At 44.0% G+C, this 13,086-nt stretch overlaps 1 protein-coding gene across 4 annotated transcripts in view; it reads right to left on the bottom strand.

Annotated features, from left to right (window-relative positions):
• Nucleotides 1-13,086, bottom strand: part of DPP6 (dipeptidyl peptidase like 6) — a 551,379-nt gene that overhangs the window by 360,893 nt on the left and 177,400 nt on the right. The window lies entirely within an intron of this gene.

Here is a 13,086-nt window from a genome sequence, read left to right as displayed (position 1 = left end):
TCCATCACCCATTGCTTTGCGAATGGAATCCAGTCCTGGTGACAAAAGGCTGTTTCCCTCATCTAGGAGACAGAAGCACATCATACATCTTCAGGAAAAATGGGTGCACTCTTCCCCCTCATTTACTTGCAAACACTCCAGCACAAGCAATCAATCAATGGTACTGAGTGCTTATTGTGTGTGGAGCACTGTACTAATCACTTGGGGGTGTATAGTATAAGGGAGTTGGTGGACACAGAGCAATGTACTATTTCCCCAAACCACAGTCTATTTTAATATCTGCCTCTCCCTATAGGCTGTATGCTCCTTGTGGGCACGGGCTGTGTCTACCAACTCTATTTCACTGTACTCTCCCAAGTGCTCAGTACAGTGCTCTACATACAGTTAACACTCAATAAATACCACTGATGGACTGATTGCATCCTATAGGGCACCCAACCCTCCCTGAGGGCAGGGATTGTTTCTACCTGCTCTATCGTACTCTCCCCAGCACTTAGTAGAGTGCTGTGCACCCAGTGAGTGTTCAATTAACATGACTAATTGCCCCAATAGTAATAATAATAATAATAATTGTGCTATTCGTTAAGTGCTTACCATGCCCCAGGCACTTTAAAGCACTGGGGTAGATACAAATCAGGATGGATATAGATCCTTCCCCACATGGGGCTCATATTCTTAATCCCCAATTTACAGATGAGGTAACTGAGATCCAGAGAAGTGAAGAGACTTGCCCAAGGTCACACAGCAGACAAGTGGTGGAGCCAGGATTAGAACACAGATCCTTCTGACTCGTAGGCCCTTCCTCAATCCACTAGGCCATGCTGCTTCTCTCTTTCAGTGTCCATGATCTGCCATCGGCAATGGCTACTCCTGTGTTCCTATGCTCTGTGCAATGTACTGGCTTTGTCTTGAATCACCCCAAAGTCGCATTCTCTGAGTGGGATTTACGGCTCAGCTAATATCCAATCCCACCTGCCCCCTTCTCCAGCTCCAGGAGGTGCCTGTCTTCTCTGCAATGCATTGCTGGGTTTGGCGTTCTGGTCAAGGCCCAGATAGATGAAGAGGAGCAGGAGAGAGAAGTCAAGAATAGATGGACTCCAGGGAGGGAAGCAATAACATTTTACCTTGAAAAGTGCTGCAAGATAGATGGCATTGCCTAGATAAACAACTGCATTCAATTCAGCCCCTGCATATCTCATTCCCCTGAATGCGACCCTTGGGTAAACCCTTGCGAAAGACTCTACTCTGTACAGCTGAGGACATAACAGGGCTAAAATGCTACACAGTGCCTGGTATTTGATTTGTATATTGAGGCATATTTCCTGGCCTCTTCTCTCACTGCCTGCCATGAACAGATTTAGGGGTCTAGACTCTATAGATATAGGGTTGTCCTTCATTTGGAAGATGACACTCCTGATGGAAAGACTGCATCCAAGAGTGTGAGTGTCTTTGAGACAGAATGTCTTGGGCACTTGGCCCATGAAAAAACAGCAGTGCAGTGGCTTCCTGCCTCTGCTTGAGCACTGTTCAGGCCCTGATGGTTAAGGGGGAAGGTAACTCCTACTACCATCCCAGCGCTTAGAAAAGTGCTTTGCACATAGTAAGCACTTAACAAATACTATCATTATTACTATTATCAGGACATGCATTTGAGGTTCTTTTGTAACAGTGATGCTGATTTGCATTGATAGTTTGTGGTCATTTTTTAATGGTATTTGTTAAGCACTTACTATGAGCCAAACACTATACTAAGCATTTGGGTAGATAAGATTTAATTGAGATGGACACAGTCCCAGTCCCACATAGGGTTCACTGTCTTAATCCTCATTTTACAGATGAGGTTGTCTGCTGTGTGACCTTAGGCAAGTCACTTAACTTCTTTGTGTCTCAGTTACCACATCCGTAAAATGGGGAATAAGACTGTAACTCTGGTGTGAGGTAGGAACTGTGTGCAATCTGATTATCTTGCATCTGTCCCAGCACTTAGTACAGTGCCTAGCATACAGTAATTGCTTAAAAAATACTATATGTATTAAAAAAAGGTTGTGACTTGCTCAAGGTCACATAGCAAAAAAGTGGCAGAGCCAGGATTAGAACCCAGGTCCTTTGACACCCAGACCTGTGGTCTTTCCACTAGGTCACACTGCTTCTCAAGGATAAATCAAGTATAAACTCTATTCCTTTCCTCAATCAATCTCATTTATTGAGCCCTTACTATATGCAGTATATTAATATATTATACTATATTTCTAGACTGTGAGCCCGTTATTGGGTAGGGACCGTCTCTCTACTTCCCAAGCACTTAGTACAGTGCTCTGCACACAGTAAGTGCTAAATAAATACGATCGAATGAATATGCAGAGCACTGTACTGAGTGCTTGGGAGAGTACAATATAACAGAATTAGTGGACATGTTCCCTGCCCATCTTCCTTTCTTTTCCCTAATACATTGCCCTAAATAAAAAGGTTCTGCTCTACTATCATTTGCAAAGGATTATTTTCACCAGAGAACTGGCAGAGGGAGGGAGGAGACTGCAAGCTCATCCTCTAGTCTGTAAGCTCATTGTGGTCAGGGACTGTGTCTGTTACACTGTACTCTCTCAAGTGCTTAGTACGGTTCTTTGCACACAGTGAGTGCTCAATAAATATGACTGACTGAGACACGGCACAAGTGACAGAGATCACTGTAGTCAACTCAGCGGCTCCTCCTCGTGATATATAAAAGGAAACAGTTTAAGATGGACAGCCCAGCGGTATTGTCCACAGGGATCAACTCTGTTGTACTTTCCCAAGCGCTTAGTACAGTGCTCTGCACACAGTGTGTGGGCAATAAATACCATTGATAGATCGATGGATCCTGAAATTCAGAGTTTTGATGGATTCAGACTGGATCCTCTCTGATCTCCCATCCTCCTGTCTCTCTCCACTTCAATCTATACTGGATCATCTTTGTGCAGAAACGCTCTGGGCATGTTACTCCTTTCCTCAAAAATCTCCAGTGGCTACCAATCAACCTACGCAGCAGGCAAAAACTCTTCATTCTCGGCTTCAAGGCTCTCCATCACCTCGCCCCCTCCTACCTCACCTCCCTTCTTTCCTTATATAGCCCAGTCCGCACCCTCCGCTCCTCTGCTGCTAACCTCCTCACTGTGCCTCATTCTCGCCTGTCCCGCCGTCAACTCCCGGCCCACGTCCTCCCCCTTGCCTGGAATGCCCTCCCTCCGCACATCCACCAAGCTAGCTCTCTTCCTCCCTTCAAAGCCCTACTGAGAGCTCACCTCCTCCAGGAGGCCTTCCCAGGCTGAACCCCCTTTTTCCTCTCCCCCTCCCCATCCTCCCGCCCTACCTCCTTCCCCCCCACAGCACCTGTATATATGTTTGTACAGATTTATTACTCTATTTATTTTACTTGTACATATTTACTATTCTACTTATTTTATTTTGTTAATATGTTTTGTTTTGTTGTCTATCTCCCCCTTCAAGACTGTAAGCCCACTGTTGGGTAGGGACTGTCTCTATATGTTGCCAACTTTTACTTCCCAAGCACTTAGTGCAGTGCTCTGCACACAGTAGGCGCTCAATAAATACAATTGAATGAATGAATGAATGAATGAATGATTTCTCCCCTAAATTACTGAAGTGTTACTGAACTTGGGAAAAATGGCCAGCAGTCTATGAAGACTCACTGCTAAGGATGAGGTTGTGCACCCTGAAAGGTTTCAAATAAATGTCTGGCGAAGGAAGACATATGGCAGGGAATGCTTGGGCTCTGGTGACAGCCACTTTAATGCCTCCAATGAAGGTGAGATAGTCAGAAGGACAGTTCCCATTACGAACACCTCTGGGAACCAGGGGTCTCTTGCTGGTGAGTGATGATGTGCTGGTGGACTATTCTGAGAGAAGTAGGATTTTATTTTTCTGCCCTCCACTCGCCTATTCTCATGGAGCCTTAGCACTCCTGCTCTGGGTGAGTGACAGTTTCAGAGTTGGAGTGTGCTTGTTTGGATTGGTTTTGGTCTCGGCATACCTACTCCCCAGGATTTAATGGGCTTGGTCCTGACAGAATGGCTCATTTGTGTTATTGATTTGGGCCTGTCATCCTAGGCTTTTTGTAATACGGCCTATAGAGCCTACCCTTCCTCAATCTTGACTAGGTAGCTTAGGATCCAACATTTAGGGCACAAAACTGCATTTTCATATCAATTCCGCCTGCCCCTTGTGTCAGGGAAGGTAACATCTTCCCATTCGATTCGTTCCTCAGCAGCCATTTTTCACTGTTATCTTAGGCCATCTTTCTGTCTCCCACCACCACCTCTATCTGACTGGGCTGAGGGAAATGTGGGTTCTCCTCCACAGGAGTTCTCTAAATTCGATCTGAATTAGACAAAACTGTTCCCCTCCTCCCCTGCCCTCTAAATCCTGAGGAAATGGATCCTGGAGGGAGCTGCCCTACTCTGAAGAAGGAGGAAGTAGGACAATTTTGCCCTTGATGGTCTTCTTCAGTTGCAGACAAGGAGACACCCTTGACAACATATGCATTACAGGCGGGCCCACAGAGTTTGATAAAGTCCTGTATACTATTTTGTAGAAGTCTTCGGGCCTTGTGTGGTTCTATGTGGCTCATGTTACTAGTAAGTGCTCAATAAACATAAATGAATGACTGAATGGATTAATTCTAAAGCATTTCACTGGGGAAGGGGCCCTGAGCGCTTGTTCCTGAGGCTTTGCATTCCCCTCACAGGTTTGAAGTGGGTTTGCTGCCGAGCTGTGGATCTTAGGAAATAGATATGAAAACATCCGATTCCACATTGGACCAGATTAGGGCCAGGCCAGCTGAAAACCGGATTGGCTGATCAATCTAAGGTCGGCCGGTAACTGGATGACAGACAGACTGAGGATTTGGCTAAGTCAATCAATCAATGGCATTTATGGAGCACTTTCTCGGTGGAAAGCACTGTTCTAGGCACTTGGGAGAGTAAAACACAATAGAATTGGTGGATGTGATCCCTGCCTATAAGGAGTTTACAATCTAGTGGGGAAGGCAGACATTAAAACAAATTACAAAAAGACCCAAAGGCCTCTAATAGCAGGTGCTATTTGATATTAAATACCAAACCCATTTTCCGCAAAGTCTATGCCGGGTTGCTTTCAGGTTGTCCCAATGTCCCTCATGGGTCACGCCAGTAGCAAACTGCAAAGGGCCATCAGTCATAATCCACAGCTGGTCTGTATTTACTTTGATAACTTGATTCCTAACCAGAATTAAAGACCAACCTGAGAGCCGAGAGTTGCAATTACAGCACAAAAACCGCCAGGCAGGAAGCTGTGTAAGCACTTTAGTGCTTGGGAATGGAACTACAGCTAATAGTTTCTTAAAACTCGAGCTCTCTAGCTGAGGAAACCAAGGCTTATCAAACTGGATCGCACATCTTGGGCAAAAAGCCTTGGTCCAGCAATCGGGAGCACATCAGAGAAATCATCAGTTAATTCACAGCCACAAAGCAGCCTCGGGAAAATGGAAAGTGGGCTTTATTTTGGCCAGATACTTCAACTGGCAAAGTGATCTTGTACCTGTGACCTTTTGGACCCCAACTAATAAATCATAATTTGGGTATTTACAAAGTGATTACTATGGGCCAAGCCCTGTGCTAAGGACTGTGGTAGGCCCAAGACAAACAGAATGAACACAGTGCCTGTTCCTCATGGAGCAGAGTCTAAGAAACGGAAGAGCAGGCATGCTAGGGTGTAAGCTCGTTGTGGACAGGGAATGTAATTGTTATATTGTACTCTTCTAAGCGCTTCGTATGGCGCTTTGCATAATTAATTGTTCAATAAGTACAACTGATCAATCTGATTGATTGATCAAATCCTTTTCACACTTGCACAGAGAGGACAGTCCCTGAAGCATGTATCAAAATGGTTGGACCTATGGGCCAGAAGGGACAAGACAATTGGAGCAAATGAAATTGCAAAAACGCCAAGGAACACGGACCATGTCTAATTCCCACCTTACTTCTGAGGGCTCAGGACAGTGCTCTGCACAGAGTAAGAACTTGATATACACCATTACTACAACTATAGAGCACAGGCCTAGGAGTCCGAGGACCTGGGTTCTAATCCTGTCTTCATCTACCTGTGTGACCTTGGGCAGGCCACTTTATTTCTCTGTGACTCAGTTTCCTCATCTATAAAATGTGGATTAAGTGTCTAATCTGATTAGCTACAGCTACCCCAGTGCTTAGTACAGTATCTGGCACAGAGTAAGTGCTTACAAATACCATAAAAAAGGAAGAGGAATGCAGAGAGTATGAGAGTCTGCAGAGAGAAAAGGGAAAAGGGAAGGAAAAAAAAAGCTTGACTTCAAGTAGTATATCTGAAAGGGGCTGAGGGTGAAAATCAAAGTGAAAAAATGAATGAATAAATGATAATAACAGCAACAATAACTGTGGTATTTAAGGGCTTACTTGTGTGCCCAAAACTGTGCTATGAGATGGGTTAAACACAAACACCTAAGAGACAACAATGCAATCCTTAGAGTGAAGAAAGATTCAAAGCTGCATTCAAAGAAAAAAATAATGGAAAGAGAAAGTTAAAATGAGGGGATCAAACAGGAAAAGGAATGACTTTACTATACAGTAGGCTTCTTAGTATGGGTAGGACAGCTAGAAGAGAAGAATCATAAAATAAGAGAAGTCAACAAATCAAGAATGATAGGTTACAGAGAGTGTTTAGAATTCAAATCAGATTGACAAGATCCTTACTGATTTTTTTTAAACCATGGCTTGAATCCACAAGTACTGACTGATATTTTAAAACCATGCTTTGCTTTTGGACAGTCAGCAAAACCTTCTCAGAGGAATAAAAATCATTTTCCACCCAACATGCTTAAAATGTCCACAAGCTAATAAATGCGCCTGTAAAGGTTGGAGTAGTTTTCCAGGCAGTGTGAAGTACCATAGGAAGGCTTAACAAAAGTGTGAAGTTTTAATCATGATAGTGGTAATAATGGCATAACTGTTCTGGGAGCCATCTGGAAGTTTTTCAAAGCGCCATAAAGATTTGACTAAATGCTCAATTTCCCCAAGTACTTCATTGGTGCCGAACATTAAAAACCCCCACGAAGGCATTAAGCAGATCTACAGCCGGGTGGGAAGTTTGCAGTAAAATCTAGTTTCTTACCACTGTGTGTTCCTTCCCTGATAAATCTCCCTCGGCACCTCGCTGAGAACAGGAGATCCAACAGGTAATAAGTCCTGGCCATTTTTCCCAGGTCCTTTCCATTGTTCCAAGAGAACCATTCCATGATTGGGGTTCACTGGCTTTCCCAGGTCCACTGCCTTATGAAAAGATCCAGATCCCTTAAAAATAATAAATCTCATGGGATGTTATGATGGTGATGATGATGATGGAGTCTCCCACCAGGCACAATGGATGAGTTTTGGTCCTGAGACTTCAGGATCGAGAACCTGCACAGAGCAATTGATTCTGGTGCTAGTGATTTGTGCGGTAACAGTCACTCCCTCTCATCTTTGCCAGGTGTTGTCCCCTGGGGCATTAGGTACAACAAACGATTAGGTGGGCAAGAGCACAGCACTTTGCAAAGCAGCATGTCCCAGAGGAAAGAGCATGGACCTGGGATACGGAAGACCTGGGTTCTAATCCTGGCTCTGCCACTTGCCTTAGACAAATCCCTTTACTTCTCTGTGTCTCAGTTTTCTCAACAGTAAAACGAGGATTCAATACTTGTTCTTCCTCCTACTTAGACTGTGAGCCCCATGTGGGCCAGGAACTGTGTCCAACCTGATTAACTTGTATCTGCTCCAGCGCTTAGAACAGTGCTGCACATGTACTAAGCACTTAACAAATACCATTATTATTATTATTATTATTTATATTATAATCATCACATACCAAATACCAATATGTCAATAGACATAATCACATTCTCATTTAAAATTATCAATAAAATGGAGATAAAATCTATAGCGAGCCCCCTGAAGGACAGGGACTGTGTCCAATCTGTTCAACTTGAACCCCAACATTTATCGCATAGTAGAGTTAATTCCTGCCATATTCATTATTATTGCAAAGTGTAGGTGTGGTCTTCGTCCAGATTGGCCAGCTACAAGTGGAACTACAGCCCAGATCTCCTGATTTCCAGAGCAGTGGTCTGTCCACTAGACCAACAGCTGTGCTGTTGAAGTTATCAACCAGAATTACCCACCCACACACACCCACCAACAATCGATTGATGGTATTTATTGAGTGCTTACTGGGTACTAAGTGCTTGGATGAGTACAATACAATAGACTTGATGGAATCATTCCAGTATCAATTCAACATTCCCTTCCCACAATGTGTTTACTGTCTAGAGGGCATATTAAAAGACATAAATACCACAGCCAAGGGAGTAAATCAAGACAGAGAGGGCTGTATTCACTGCCCCACTGATGATCCTTCACAAATATGTTTAGTGATTAGAGGAGAAGTAGTGAAGCTCTATTAGCCGCCCTCTGATTCAGCAATCACATATTTCCCATCAGCACATATACTCTGCTGATGCGCGTAGTTCCATACTGAATGCATTATTCCCATCTGGGCAAGATTTATGTTCATTCAGTAGAAGGCGATATTTGTGCTGAGCTGTCAAATGAGTCCTGTTTTAGTTGTTATTTTGGCACATTTCCTTATTGTTGCTCACCTTGCTCTAATGGATGTAGTTTTGCTCCTTTTACAAGATAGGGGGTCCTATCCCAACTATGTATGTGCTAATCAAACTGCCCACTGGCCAACCCCAAAACTCCTCCAACTGCAAGCTGCCTCTTCCTTTCTCCTTTGTGGCGAAAGCCGACCTCCGCTCACACCATCCTCCCACCCCCAATCAGCCCTTTTCTCCCTTCTCAGCTTTACTCCTGTTCCTAGCCACACCTGCCCACTGTAAACACAAACCCAGAAACCCAGTCTTGGCCCAAATAGTAACTGTAGGAGAGATGCCCTCTGGGCTATGGGAGTCAGGAACAGAACTCAAGCTTTCTACCTTTCCAGTCTATAGCCAGAATCTTCTGACTCTTGGAAAATGATATGCCTGGGCCTGTAGAAGGTAAAGATTCTTTGGACAGGTTAGAGCTATTAATAACAAAGACTGAGAAATGTGACATCTGAGAGGTCTAATAAATTTCCCCAAAATATCCGCTCCATAATTCAGTAGCAACATGGCACCCAGAAGATGACCCTCCTGCTGGCCATTCCTACCCAGGGTCACTCAGATATTTTTCAAAATCCACAGCCACATACAAGTCATGTGAGTTAAGGGACAGGAATCTCCCTCCCCTAAAGAATCATTTTTTTCCAAGACGTACATTACTCTTCCCTATAATGCTGGGGACCAGATTATTTCCAGTACACAAGTCCCTCACATATGGAGACACATTATCTATTCCAGCCACACGTAGAACCAGGCACCAAAAGATCTCTCAGTGACCTAAATTAATGGACCCAACTCCCACAGCACCTGATTTAACACAGAATCATGACGTTGCTGGAGAGACTAAACATTGGGCGTAACCACCACCCGGCTGGCCATATGGCTGGGAAGATTTCTTTAGAGAAAATTCCCTTTTTAGACCTGAATCCGTGCCAAGGTCACATTAACAAAGACTTTCTTGTGCAGACAGATATAATATTTCTGGAACATACTGAGAGAGATAAGGAGAAAGAAACTGAGAATGTGTCTTCCTTCTTACTTGGAGAATACTCTGCTTATAATGATAAGGGTTTGTGTGTGGCGGAAAAGGTCAATATGGGGTCCACAGTCCCAAAAACATTGCAAACACCCAAAGATTAGAAACATGTACTCCAATATCAGCATATCTACCTGAGTAGAAGCTAACATTTGGGATTTTCCACACCTAGTCCTATTTCCCCATTTCGCTACTAATCTCGGGGGGGGTGGGTGGGTACAGGAGAGGTGTTAGAGAAGTCCCCCTCACCCCAAGTCTTGGCAGAGGGATGAGAGGAGCAGAGCCTCCCAGAAACTCCACACAGCAGCTGCTAATCAGCCTATTTCCAGACAAACCAGGAAATATAATCATGCATATCCAGACTCTAGGCAAGACGAACTCAAACAAATACTTTCTATCTAGCCCTTAGGTGGGGTTATTGAGTGAAGCTGGGAAAGGTCAAGACATTGAAAAGTAGGCGGGGGATGATTGGTTTAAGTCACCACTGGTTTTGTTCAGTATTGAGCCAGCTTCTAGCGACAAGACACATCCTCTTCATACCCTCCAACCTCTTTGGCCCAGGATAGAGCATGGGCCTCGGAGTCAGAAGGACCTCGGTTCTAATCCTGGCTCTGCCACATTTCTGCTGTGTGACCTTGGGCAACTCACTTTGTTTCTCTGTGCCTCAGTTTCCTCATCTGTAAAATGGGGATTAAGAGTGTGAGCCCCATGTGGGCCACGGACAATGTCCAATTTGATTAGTTTATATCTACCCCAGAGGTTAGAACAATGCTTGGCACATAGACAGTGCTTAACAAGTACCATAATTATTATAGTTATTATTATCATTTGTTTGGATTGGCCTGTGAGAACCTCCTCTGAAGGGTGGGCCATTGAAATTCAGAGAAGCAACAGGTATTAGGCTCTGAACTCAGTCATTTTTAATGACAAAAATTAATGCATGAATGCTTCAAAGGAGAAACATGAATTAGTAAAGCAGTTTTAGCTTCCATATTTTAATGAGAGCACAGAGGACAGAGCTGCTACAACATCAATTCTGCAATGACGTCGGGGGGACATGCTGAATCTCTTTGGGGCCCAGCCCTGCAGCACCCCCTCCCCTTTTCCAGGGACAAAGGCAGGAACAGGCAGTCAGAATTTGGGCCTGAAAGACCTGTTGTGGAAATGGGAACAGATTGTACATTTAGCTCACAGTTGTAATGTCTGCCTCAAAAGTTTTGAGAATTGATGGCTACGACCCAGTCTTGGCACTTTGGCTGAGAAGCCATCTTTATTATCCTTTCAGATGTCCAAACCATCCTGAAAAGATCATTCCAGGGGCTAAAGACTCATTTTTGTAATCTGAAGCAATCAATCAATCATTTAGCAGATTCAATCATTGAGCAGAGCTCTGGGAAGAAAATTAAAAGGGAGCATTGTGTGTGTGTGTGAGCATATATGTGTTTGACAGATCTGAATAAATTCTTCTTTGCATCCTTATGGTAATGGAATCTTCTTGGCTGATCTAGAAAGCCCTTCCTGTGGTTCAGAAATGGAAATTGGGAATGGGATTAGTTTTTATGGGAGCCTAATGTCATTGATTATTTAAATGGAAGAAGTTGGATGGAGAATAATTTCAATGGATTATCCTCAGCACTTAGGTACACTGGAAAAATTGTATTTATTTGTATGTGCGGCTATTTCATAATATATTTATATTACATCCTGTTATACCCCTATTCTTCCTCCTGCTCCCACTACTTGTAAATACTTTTTTCCCCATCTTTTCTTTTAGATTGTAAGATCTTTGAGGACAGGGAAGGTGTTTTTTGCTTCTGCTATACTCTCCTAATGGCTTAAAACAATACTGTGTGCTCAGCGGGCACAAATAAATACCACTGATTAAATCGATGAGAGCAGTGTGGCCTAGTGGAAAGGACACAGGCCTGGGAGTCAAAGAACCTGGATTCTAATCCATGCTGTGTGTCCTTGGGCAAGTCCCTTAACTTCTATGTGCCTCTCTTTCCTCATCTGTAAAAATGAGACTACCTGTTCTCCCTGCTACTTAGACTGTGAGCCCCGGTGGGACAGGGACAGTGTCTGACCTGATAATTGTGTATCTACCCCAGTGCTTAATACAGTAGTCAGCACTGCTAAATAAATACTACAGTTATCATTACTATTACTTATCGATGAAACAACACCATTTGTCAGCTCTCAAGGCCTAGGGAATTGTAAATCCTGCAACTTAGTTGCTGTGAAAATTCTACGTCCAAATTGTACCTACCTGTTGCATGCCCAAGAGCTAGTAGGCGGTGGGGCTTAGTGGAAAGACTGTTGGACTGAAAGTTGCAAGATTTGGGTTCTAATCCCAGCTCTGCCACTGGCCATGGGCAAGTCACTTAGCCTCCTTGAGCCTCAGTTTCACTATCTGTAAAATGGAGATAACTGCTCTCCCAGTCGTGGACTGTGAACTCTCTGAGGGACAAGAAACTGGTCTGGTCTGATTATCTGATATTGTAGTCCAGTGATTAGAAAGCACTGAATAAATCCAACAATAATAAATAATTTTCCATACCAAAATTGTGACAGACCTAGGTCTTCTCACCTCTTCCCTGCTTCCTCCCCACTACAGACAATTCAATGCTAAAGCACCCCAGGCAGATGAGAGTGTTTCATTAATACTTCCCCAAAAGCAAATCTGCCCATAGCTTGGCTGACCAAAAGTCCCTGCTTAGCCTGTTTACCCTGTAGCGACCATCTATGAAGAGACAGTAGCTCGTTATGGGCAGGGAACATAATAATAATAATGGAATTTATTAAGTGCTTACTACGTGCAAAACACTGTTCTAAGCGCTGAGGAGGTTACAAGGTGATCAGGTTGTCCCACAGGGGGCTCACAGTCTTCATCCCCATTTCACAGATGAGGGAACTGAGGCCCAGAGAAGTTAAGTGACTTGCCCAAAGTCACACAGCTGACAAGTGGCGGAGCTGGGATTTGAACCCATGGCCTCTGACTCCAAAGCCCGGGCTCTGCTAATTCTCTTGCACAGTTCTCTCCCAAGCGCTTGGAGAAGCAGCATGGCTCAGTGTAAAGAGCATGGGTTTTGGAGTCAGAGGTCATGGGTTCAAATCCCACCTCTGCCAACTGTCAGCTGTGTGACTTTGGGCAAGTCACTTAACTTCTCCATGCCTCCATTACCTCATCTGTAAAATGGGGATTAAAACTGTGAGCCCCCCGTGGGACAACTTAATACAGCCTGTCATTTAGGCAAACATGCTGACATTAGGGCTGAGGTGAACATGGAGAAGAATTAGTGACACTTAAAACTAAAAACCCATGTTTGGTTTGCATCACTAATCCTCA

This window comes from Tachyglossus aculeatus, chromosome 13 (genome assembly GCF_015852505.1).
Source record: "Tachyglossus aculeatus isolate mTacAcu1 chromosome 13, mTacAcu1.pri, whole genome shotgun sequence".
Taxonomy (NCBI): domain Eukaryota; kingdom Metazoa; phylum Chordata; class Mammalia; order Monotremata; family Tachyglossidae; genus Tachyglossus; species Tachyglossus aculeatus.
The sequence above is the reverse complement of the archived record's forward strand: the minus strand, read 5'-3'. Positions and strand labels throughout refer to the sequence as shown.